The sequence below is a fragment of the Daphnia magna genome, linkage group LG6, assembly GCF_020631705.1.
Source record: "Daphnia magna isolate NIES linkage group LG6, ASM2063170v1.1, whole genome shotgun sequence".
NCBI classification, from domain to species: domain Eukaryota; kingdom Metazoa; phylum Arthropoda; class Branchiopoda; order Diplostraca; family Daphniidae; genus Daphnia; species Daphnia magna.
Window position 1 is genome coordinate 4,719,882 of NC_059187.1, and position 9,922 is coordinate 4,729,803.

Consider the following 9,922-nt stretch of genomic DNA (forward strand, 5'->3'; position numbering starts at 1 on the left):
CAACTGCCGACCAACTTTTTTTTCCTCCGTGCTTTTCTTTTTCTTGGCGTAGGTAAGTGATTTAAACTTATAAGCTTTAAACGGATGAATTCATCATTCATTCAGCTTTAATTGGCTGACATTAAAAAATTTTTGACTGTTCGCAAACATTTTATAAATAATAAATATTGGACCAACCCCCTGTAGGGGTAAGTTGGCTCTTTTTTGAAGGGGATAGTTGGTTCAAGTTGTTTCAGTGTGATGAAACAGAATTTTTCGTTTTGTTTCTTCTTTAACATAAGAAATGAGGATTTAGGAATTATATTCGAAAAACAAACAATGCTTCAGCATCTCCCGACCTTATTGGAAGGGCCATTAAGTTGGCAAAAGAAGAAAACCAAAAAATGTCTAAGGCATTTAGTATTAAAAATAAAGACGAAATCGGCATTGAGTGTGGCGCTGACTATTCTTCCAGCAGTGTTGGATAGATACAGTGCACTGGAATCTGCTATCAATGGTCATGCAAAATTACTTGGAGCAACTTGCCCCGTTGGTATGGGCAACCTTCCCCGGTGACGGGGTAAGTTGCCCATTTAAGGTGTCCCAATAAAACATTTTTTTTCATCATGATAGGATTATTTATTGTAATTCTTGTCTTAAGACATTTTATAGATAAGATATTAATTAATATTATGAATATAAGTTTGTCTCATTTTGATGAAAAGTGAAGGCTTGAGACGCATCTAACAAAAAAGTGAGCCAAGTAGCCCCGGTCTCCCCTATTGGACATGTTCAGAATTTATTTATTGTAGTAAGGAGAACTGTATTTTTTTCTGTTGCTGTGCCATGCTTGACAATTATTGTTTTATAAACATATTCTGATGTTTTGTGGGTGGTTTGATCTTTTAACGGAATTGCTTCAACCCAGCAGCTAAAATATTCCGTAATCACTAAAATATTGTAGCAGGAATATCGGATGGCAAACATTACTGTATCAGATGATTATCACTACTGAATTTGATGACGAACATTACAAGGCAGACATTTTTTGTTAGGCTTATCTTCTGGTTTGCGTAAAGGGACTATTACCCGATGAATCATTTCAATTATTCATCATTCATATCATCATTCGCGGAAATGAGACACCCGCTCATTGAACCATGCTGAAACCGTGGAAATAAATCATCACAAGAATTTGGCACTAGAAGATGATACGGTTGAAGAATCTGACATTCAAGGGGAATCAGTCGAGACTGCAAGACAGTCAGGCCCAGATCAAGAAATCGAGATCAATTTGAGAGCGACAACGAGTTCAGTTATTCCGGTTGGTGAACACTGATTTGTAGTGCCATCAGGGCATATTAAGCAGCCGCAAAGACAAGCTATGGCAGCTGTCATAAAATTTATTAGTCCGCCTGTCTTTAGAGGTAGTCCGGATAAAGATGCGTGCCGATGGATTGAGCACTAGGAGAAAATTTCCACCAACAGTTGATTGGGTGATGCCAACAAACGTAATAATTTCACCATGGACGATGCTGCAAGAAACTGGTTCCTGTGCGCAAAAATATTAAAAAAACTGAAATGATACTACGGTACAACTTGATGCAGGAGGAAACCCGGCCACACCTGCGAAAACCAGTCTATGGTCGATGTTTTTAAAAGAGTTTCAATCGGATAACTACGGATTTTTTCAAGAGACCAGATTAAGGAGCAGAACACAAGGAGTGGATGAGCCAACCATTGGGTATTATTATGAAATACTCATCCTTTTTTCAGACTGGTCGACACAAATATGTCGGAAGCATATCGATTGGGGCATCTTTTTCAAGGCCTTCGACCAGCTCTTCTTAGAAAAATTTATCCGCTAAAACTAAAAACCTATGAAGAGTTTTGGACACTGGAAAAATCTTATATTAGTGTCACTCATGTCAGAAGCAATAGGATAGAAGGATGTGGCAGTAGAACCACAGAAATCTCACGAGCAGTTCCACAACCTTTCCGTGATCTATCCAGATAAACAAGCAGAATTTATGAAGTCAATGCGTAAATTAATCCAAGTCACCTGTTGTCACCAATTAATGGCGAAGGAGAAAAACGTGCAAGGGAAAGTAAAAGGACCCTTCAAGTCAAAAGGACGAACTACTGACGGTGAAACATACTGTTTCTATTGCGATAAACCCGGAAACACATCGTCCAGAAATGCCTTAAAAAATAGAATCTCTAATTTATAAAATTTGGCACCAGCTACGACGCCAATGGCAAATCCAGCAGTAAATATGGTTACTCAAACTCCTAACATACAGGCAGAAAAATATCTGTTAAATTTCAATTTAACCAACTTGATTCGAGAACTTGTCTTTTGTAGTGAAGTGTGTGCAACAGCAGTGATTGATACTGGTGCAGCAGTGACAGTTTGGAATAATTGAAGAAACACAATTCATTCAGTAGCCATGGGGTAGTTTCGGAGTTAATTTTGCAAACAATTAACGCCGCAAGGAGCAGCCGAAATCCTGATAACTCACAAGGATGGATCTGCAAAATAAAAGGAGATAGTTTTAACAATGACCGGATGAAACTTTTGATGGAAACTGTTTTTCTCAAACAATTTGAATCCACAAGGATTAATTATCAAGCAGAGAAATATCTTCTCACTATGGGTAATTTACCGCTCGCGGCCATCTCCCTTCCCGTGAAAGGAGAATCAGAAGATATCGTGTTAGTGTCCAATGATCGTCAGGAAATATTTGCGTATTCAATTAAGCCAGTCGCGGATAAAGTTTTTAACAAATTGGAAGGTACTTGTTTTCTGTCGGATTCTCTTATGGCCTCAACATGTTTGTTTACGGGCCACGCCCTTGTGCAGAGAGACCTGTAAAATATTCCTGTAGTCAATCTGTTTCCAAAACCAGTATAGCTGAAAAAAGGTGTAAAATTGGGGACTTAAGAAGAATTTCAAGAAACGGAAAACACAGAAGAATCTGGCGAAGCTTCAGGAACAGATACTGTGATTGAAACAACGGATCAAAATTTATTAGAATTATTAAATAATTTTAAACTCAGAATTGGAACAAACCTGCAAGAAGATAAAAGAAGTGTGGTGCTGAAAATTCTTAAGGATTCCAACAGCTGTTTCACCTTAATTTGGGCACTGTACGTTGGTGGAGCATGACATTTACACTGAAATTAACCCTTTAACTGAATAGCTTCCTCATATAAGTACCTGGGAAGAACGAGCCGTGATCCAAAATCAGGTAGAAGGAATGTTACGTTTGGGAATAATCGATTACTCTGATAGCCCTTGATTTTTGCTGTGATCCTGGTAAAGAAAAAAGACGAAACTTGTCGTTTTTATGTAGATTACCACAAGCGTAATGGAGTAACTGAAAAGAATTCGTACCCCCTACTTTGCTAGGCCGAAACATTGAGTCTCCTAGAAGGAGCTACGATTTTCTCCAGCATGGATCCGGGTGTCACTAGGTTCCAGTCACCATCAAGGATAGACCGAAGACAGACTTCGTAATTGCAGATGGATTGTTTCAGTTCCATGCTTTTCCGTTTGGATTAACTCATGCCCCCCGTACGTTTTAGTGAGATATGGATATTATTTTAGCCGGAATTCAATGGAAGAAGTATTTGGTGTACCTAGATGACGTCATCGTTTACCCGGCAATTTTGGAACTACTCCGCTTAGTGCTAGATTGCCTTGCAAAAGAAAATCTAAAACCAAAATGGTCAAAATTGTGATTTGCCGAGAAAACGTTCCCACACAGCACACTTACGCCTTTTAAAGGATATTTATTTATCCTAATGGCACTACTAGGATTTCTTTATTCTATCCTGAAATCCTACAATGACGACTTAAAGATGATTTTCGCAGGTGTTGATGACCGACAAAAACTGCTGTAATACACGGAATTTTATGGTTCCCAAAGCTCTCATTTAGGCGTTCACTGGGACGACATTTTGCTCTATAAAAAACGCTAAAAATAATATTCTGTTATCGGATTCGCACATGGGTCTCCCGCATGATACTCGAGTAGTCTACAATACACGCATCATTCGTCTACAATACACCACAGTCGAATATTATTCCACTGTGCCAATCTATGCATATATTATATGTCATTTTCGAACAATCCAATCGAATGGTTGTAAAATACTTGAGCTTTTTTCGATAACAAGTCACATACAGGATTTTTAAGAAGTCAAGATGATGTCAAACTTAGGTTAAACCAGAAGTGTATAAATTGAAATTAAACAATTTATGCTAAATTTTTTTTAATTTTAAACTTCAGCATGATTTATTAAGTTTAAAGTAGTTTTTTATTATTTGAAATTAAAATCCTATCATAAGTATACTTGCTTTGAATATTATGAAATGCCGAATAATATTTATTTTCTGTAAGTTAATTTCCAATGGCTTGGTTCCCGTAAGCTAAACGGAAAGCCTGTGCAAACAAACTCACGACTTACATCAATTTTATTCATTTTTTGTTATAAATTTAAAAATAAACCATCCGGCAAATAGATTTATTTAGATAGAAAAATTTGAACACGGTTAAGTTCTCCCCTTTTGGAAACAAAGAAATTTTGACAATTAATAATGAAACTTAGTGATCGGCCCCAATTAGTTCTAATCGAGTTAACCGCCCCGCACCGATAAAGTGCATTCGGGGTTGAATTGAGGTGCCACTTTTTCAACCGGGGCGGTGCGGGGAAAAATTTTAGGTTAACCCGTTGCCCCGAAGCAATAAAAAAAATGCCGTTCTTTCGGTTTCAGAGAAAAAATCGGGGCAAGCGGGTAGAACGAGTTATTATCGGGGTTGTTATCGGATACATCGGGTGAAACAGTCAATCGATAATGTTTTTTGCATTGATGAATCGATTGATTGCAATCCAATTGATTGCAAACCCCAATTGAATTCGGGGAGAAGAATTTTCCACCCTGAGCCACTCCTCGATGGCCCGAAATGAGAAACTCGATTTGCAAAAAAGCGCCCCGATTGGCTCGAGGCCGATCCTTAAATGAAACAATTGAAAATCTTCTTGGCTGTTGGAAGGAGATCCGTAGAATATAATTTTCGCACATCCATTGCACTTCCATGGTGACTAGCCGACGGACATCCCTGGAACTACCCATTGAGTACATAGATATCTAACGGATTTTCGGCCATGATTCGGACACCCGACGGCAGAAATGTGCTATATGGGGTACTTCCTTCTACTAGTAGTACTCATCAGTCAAATTCAGCTCGAACAGAAGGTATTATCTATTCTTTCTTTCTATCAATTGTTTATATTGTCATTTTGTTTATTGTCATCATCTTTACAGATAACCAACAAGCTGAAAGTGAGAGATTGAAGAAAGCGAGGAAACAATCCTCATGGATTTGGAAACATACTACCTTTCACCTCCAATCAAATAGTTAACTGTCAGATGTCTTTTGATGAACACGGATTAGAACATGGCAAAATGTTAGGCCAAACAATAGTCAAGAGTCAACTGGGTAGTGCCGTGCTCAGCCATGCGGTCAAAAACGATACTTGTCGTGACGACACATAAACTGCAGTACACAATCACTCTGGTCGGGAAATTCACCAATAAATTGTCACGTTAAATGTACTAACATTGAAACAATTACCATCTGCGCCATGTGATGAACTTAGAATGAGAGAATAGGATGCGGCTTGAATCAACGTGTATTGGATACACCTGCGACCAGTGCTCTATGAAGATGCAGACAGAGACTGACTCCGAGGGAAGGGGTTCTCCCCTATATATAGAGCCGACGGGTGTGGTGTTGCCAGATGGCGTCATCACACGCCCCTTTCAATGAGCAAAGATAACGTACATTGTTAACTTTGCTCTTTAACATGTTAGAGAAAAATAATAACTGGGGACACACAACACATGCATAACCATGAATAAGTAAACATGAGACTGGGATGGGTGTTATTGTGTCCACTCGGCTGGGAAAAAATGGCGCCGCGGCTGTTTTTTCCTTGTTGAACGGCGTAAAACCGGTGGAACAGCATTTTCTTGTACCGGTGGAGCAATATTCTCTCGTACCGGTGGCTCGGTTGGTTCCGGTTGCGGCGGTTGAACGACTTCCGGCTGGACTGGTGTAGTAGCTGGTGTAGTGGCTGGTGTAGCAGCTGGAAATACGGGTACGCGAGGGCGAAGAAAACGCCGATTGCGCTGAAAAATCCGATCGGCTGGAGTCTTGATGAGGTAGTCTCGATGATGGCCGACTTCTACGATTACTCCGGGGGTACACCACAGCTTACTGATGGGATGCTGGATCAGGACATGGATGCCGATGATAAACGGAGCGAGGGACCGCGTATGCTTGTTGTAATGAGCTATTTGCAGCTCCTTGGACCGTCTCGCCCGTTTCTCGAGTACATCGGCTGCTTTTTGCCATTCTGGTGCGAATGAGCGGCAATGAGCTGGCAGACAGTCACGCACCGGACGGTTGAAAATCAACTGTGCTGGACTTGCACCACCAGATCGCGGCGCGTTTCGGAAAAGCAGGATACTTTTGGCGAATTTCTCTTCGTTAAATGCGCCAGCTGTCCATGATCCACGGATGAGCGTCTTCATTGAGTCGATTTCTGCTTCAGCCCGGCCATTGGAATGAGCATAATATGGTGAAGACGTGAGGGAAGTAATCCCCCAATCCGTGAGAAAACGCTGGAACTCTGCTGCACCAAACTGCGGCCCGTTGTCGGACCAAAAGGTGACTGGAGCTCCTACGCTAGAAAAAAAATTATGGATATAGGCAATGACATTCTGTGCTGTTGTTTTTCTGTCACGAAATGCAACCACATGAGGCCAACCACTGAATGAATCCACCATCACTAAAAAATGGCGGCCTTTGACTTCGCCTAGATCCGCATGGATTTGTTCAAACGGACGCGTTGCTGGTGGACGGACTCGAAACGGCTCTGGTTGCTGTGAAGGTAGATGTTTTGTACACGTTTCACAATTTCTGGTGGCGTTCACAATGTCGTTATCAATGTTCGGCCAGTATACCGATAAACGGGCTCGTTGACGTGTTTTTGTTGCACCTTGGTGCATCTGCACTAAATCACGCAGGATGTTTGCTCGAATAGAATGCGGAATAACGACACGAGGTCCCATTACAATCATGTCATCTGAGTCATCGATTGCTAAACGTTCTTCTACACTCCAAAAGGGACGCAAGTCACTGTCTAAATTACACTTGTCGTTTGGAAAACTGGAGATGATTTTATTTCTCAGTTTTACCATAACTGGATCGATGGCTGCAGCACACTTAATCTTTTCTAACACTGGGTCGAGATTTGGATCAGTTTGTGATAGCTGATTGCCGGAAAGACTCATCAGAGCAATTTTTCCCTGAAAAGATGGCAATCCTTCACCCAGTTCATCACTAGTGGTTGCTTTATCGACCGGCGCTCGAGAGAGGACATCAACGTCGGAGTTTTGTTTTCCGGGTACCCAACAAGCAATAAATGAGTAGCGCTGCATCTTAAGGCGTAAACGAAGCAAACGGGGGTTGTCTAGTTTGTCTAGAGCGTAACTGTTCAGAATGGGCACTAATGGTTTGTGGTCCGTCACTAATTCAAACGAAGGAAGTCCTTCAAGAAACTGACGACACTTATTCATAGCCCATGCAGCACTTAAACACTCGAGTTCGATCATGGCATAACGTGTTTCAGCACTAGAGAGAAAACGAGATCCCGCTTGCACAACACGCCACACTTTTGAATCGTTGTGCTGTTTTAGTAAAAATCCGAGTCCATTAAGCCGTGATGCATCAACATGAAGACTTGTCGGGCGCTCTGGGTCGTAAAACGCTAAATCACGAACGGTAGACAAGAGCGTTCTTGCTGCCGTGAAAGCTTCTTCATGTTGAGTGGTCCATTCCCATGTGTAGCCAGTGTTGAGCAGTGGGGATAATGGATCTAATGCAGCGGCCAGCTGGTCAGAAAAGTTGCCAACTTGCTGGCAAAGTCCAAAAAATGAACGGACGTCTGTAATCGAGCCGGGTGTTGGAAACTCGCGGATAGATCGGGTGAGCTCTGGATCCGGGCGAAAACCGTCAGCATCGACGACGTAACCGCCGAAAGTAACAGCGGGCTGTGCAAACACTATTTTGGTGGTGTTGATGGCAACGTTGTGAGCTGCTGCTTGATGGAATAATTCTCGTTCCGCTTCGATGTGCTCATCGTACGTTGCGGAGTATACGAGAATATCTTCATTGATGCGTCGAAAATTTGGGAGATCATCAAACACTTCCGACACTCGACGGCAGTAGTCGTCACCTGCATGCGAGACGCCGAACGGAAGACGAAGGTACTGATATCGCCCGAAGGGAGTAGAAAATGTTGTCAGGTCGATCGATTCATCATCTAGCGGTACCTGATGATAACCTTTTAGCACGTCAATCACTGTGAAGAATTTCATTCCGGGCGGAATGGTGCGCACTGCCTGAAAAGGTGTGGCCGTCTCAAAATTTGGCCTAATTATGCACTTGTTCAACTCACGAAAGTCGATTACCAGACGGATGTCACCATTTTTCTTCGGAAGAGCTATAAACGGATGTACCCATGCTGTGGGCTTTACCGCTCTTCGGATGATGTTAGCAGATTCGAGATTGTCCAACTCTGCCTTAACTCTTGGCAGCAAAGGGACGGATAATGGGCGAGAGCCCCTCATTGCCACAGGCTGCTAGTTCTCCATCAACTGGAAATGGCATGGTGGTCCCGACATCTGGTGGCAGGTTCCGTCAAAAATCTGCGGGCATTCGTTCATGAGAGTTTTGAGATCGGCTTGTCGTTGTCTGTCAGTAGGTGGCGTGCTCACCACCATTCCAACGTATGCATGCGGATAGGCGGCTGGAAGCATTCCCAACGTCTGTTGGCTCCTTTTGGACAACACTGGCTGCTTCAATTCGCGCAACACGTGAATGGCGGTGTTTACTGATCGGGACACTTTGTCACGTGTCGTCCACAAAATAACCGCACTAATCACACCAATGCTGATAATCGGGCTCCCAACTGCTGTAACTGGTTGTACACCTTTTTGCAGCGCCACCTTGCTAAACTTCCGCTTGTAGCGGGATTCTGGGATGGCGTCTAGGTCAGCACCTGTATCTGGGAGAAAATTGATCACTACCGATGATGTCCATTTTTCTGGATTGACGGCCAGTTCCACTAAATCACTCGCGTTCACAGCCGCCACTGTCGGAGGGGAGGGTCAATGTAAATGCCCTGTTGTTTTTTAACTGCTTTTGGGTTCCGGCAAACTCTAAAGTAATGGTTCAGTAGGCCGCACTTTTTACACTCTTTCCCTTGGGCCGGACAGGCCGTCAAAGGCTTACAGCGTGTCTTTGATCCACAATTCCAGCAGCCTGCGAATTTTGCGCCTGCTGAACTGCTGCCACCTACTGGCGGATAGCTGGATTTTTGTTTGAAACGCTTGTAAGAAGAAGTCGCGCCTTGAATTGCCGCAGCATCACCTGTCTTCAAATTCTTCGACTGCTTGTTGGAGGCTTCTGCAGTTCGAATAATTGTCAGCGCCTGATTTAGTGATAAAGTTGCTTCGTGTTCAAGTAGTTTAACATGAACTTCGTCACTTTCTACGCCAAAAATTAGTTGGCCTAATATGCGAGTTGGTTCACAGTTAGCACAACAATCTGTAGCAAATTCACATTTACGGGCTAAATCACGCATCTCGCACAACCAATCGTCTGCTGCTTGTTGAATGCCTTGCTTTTTGGCGGCGAACTTTTGGCGCCACACGTGGCAGTTGCGGCCGGCATTGCAACGAGCACGGAGATGGCTGATGACAACCGTATGGTCGTCAAGCTGAGCGTCGGTGAGGCCCATGGAAAGTACAGCTTGAAGTGTGTCGGTTGATAAACATGATAGCAGAGTATGAGCCTTGTATAAGTCC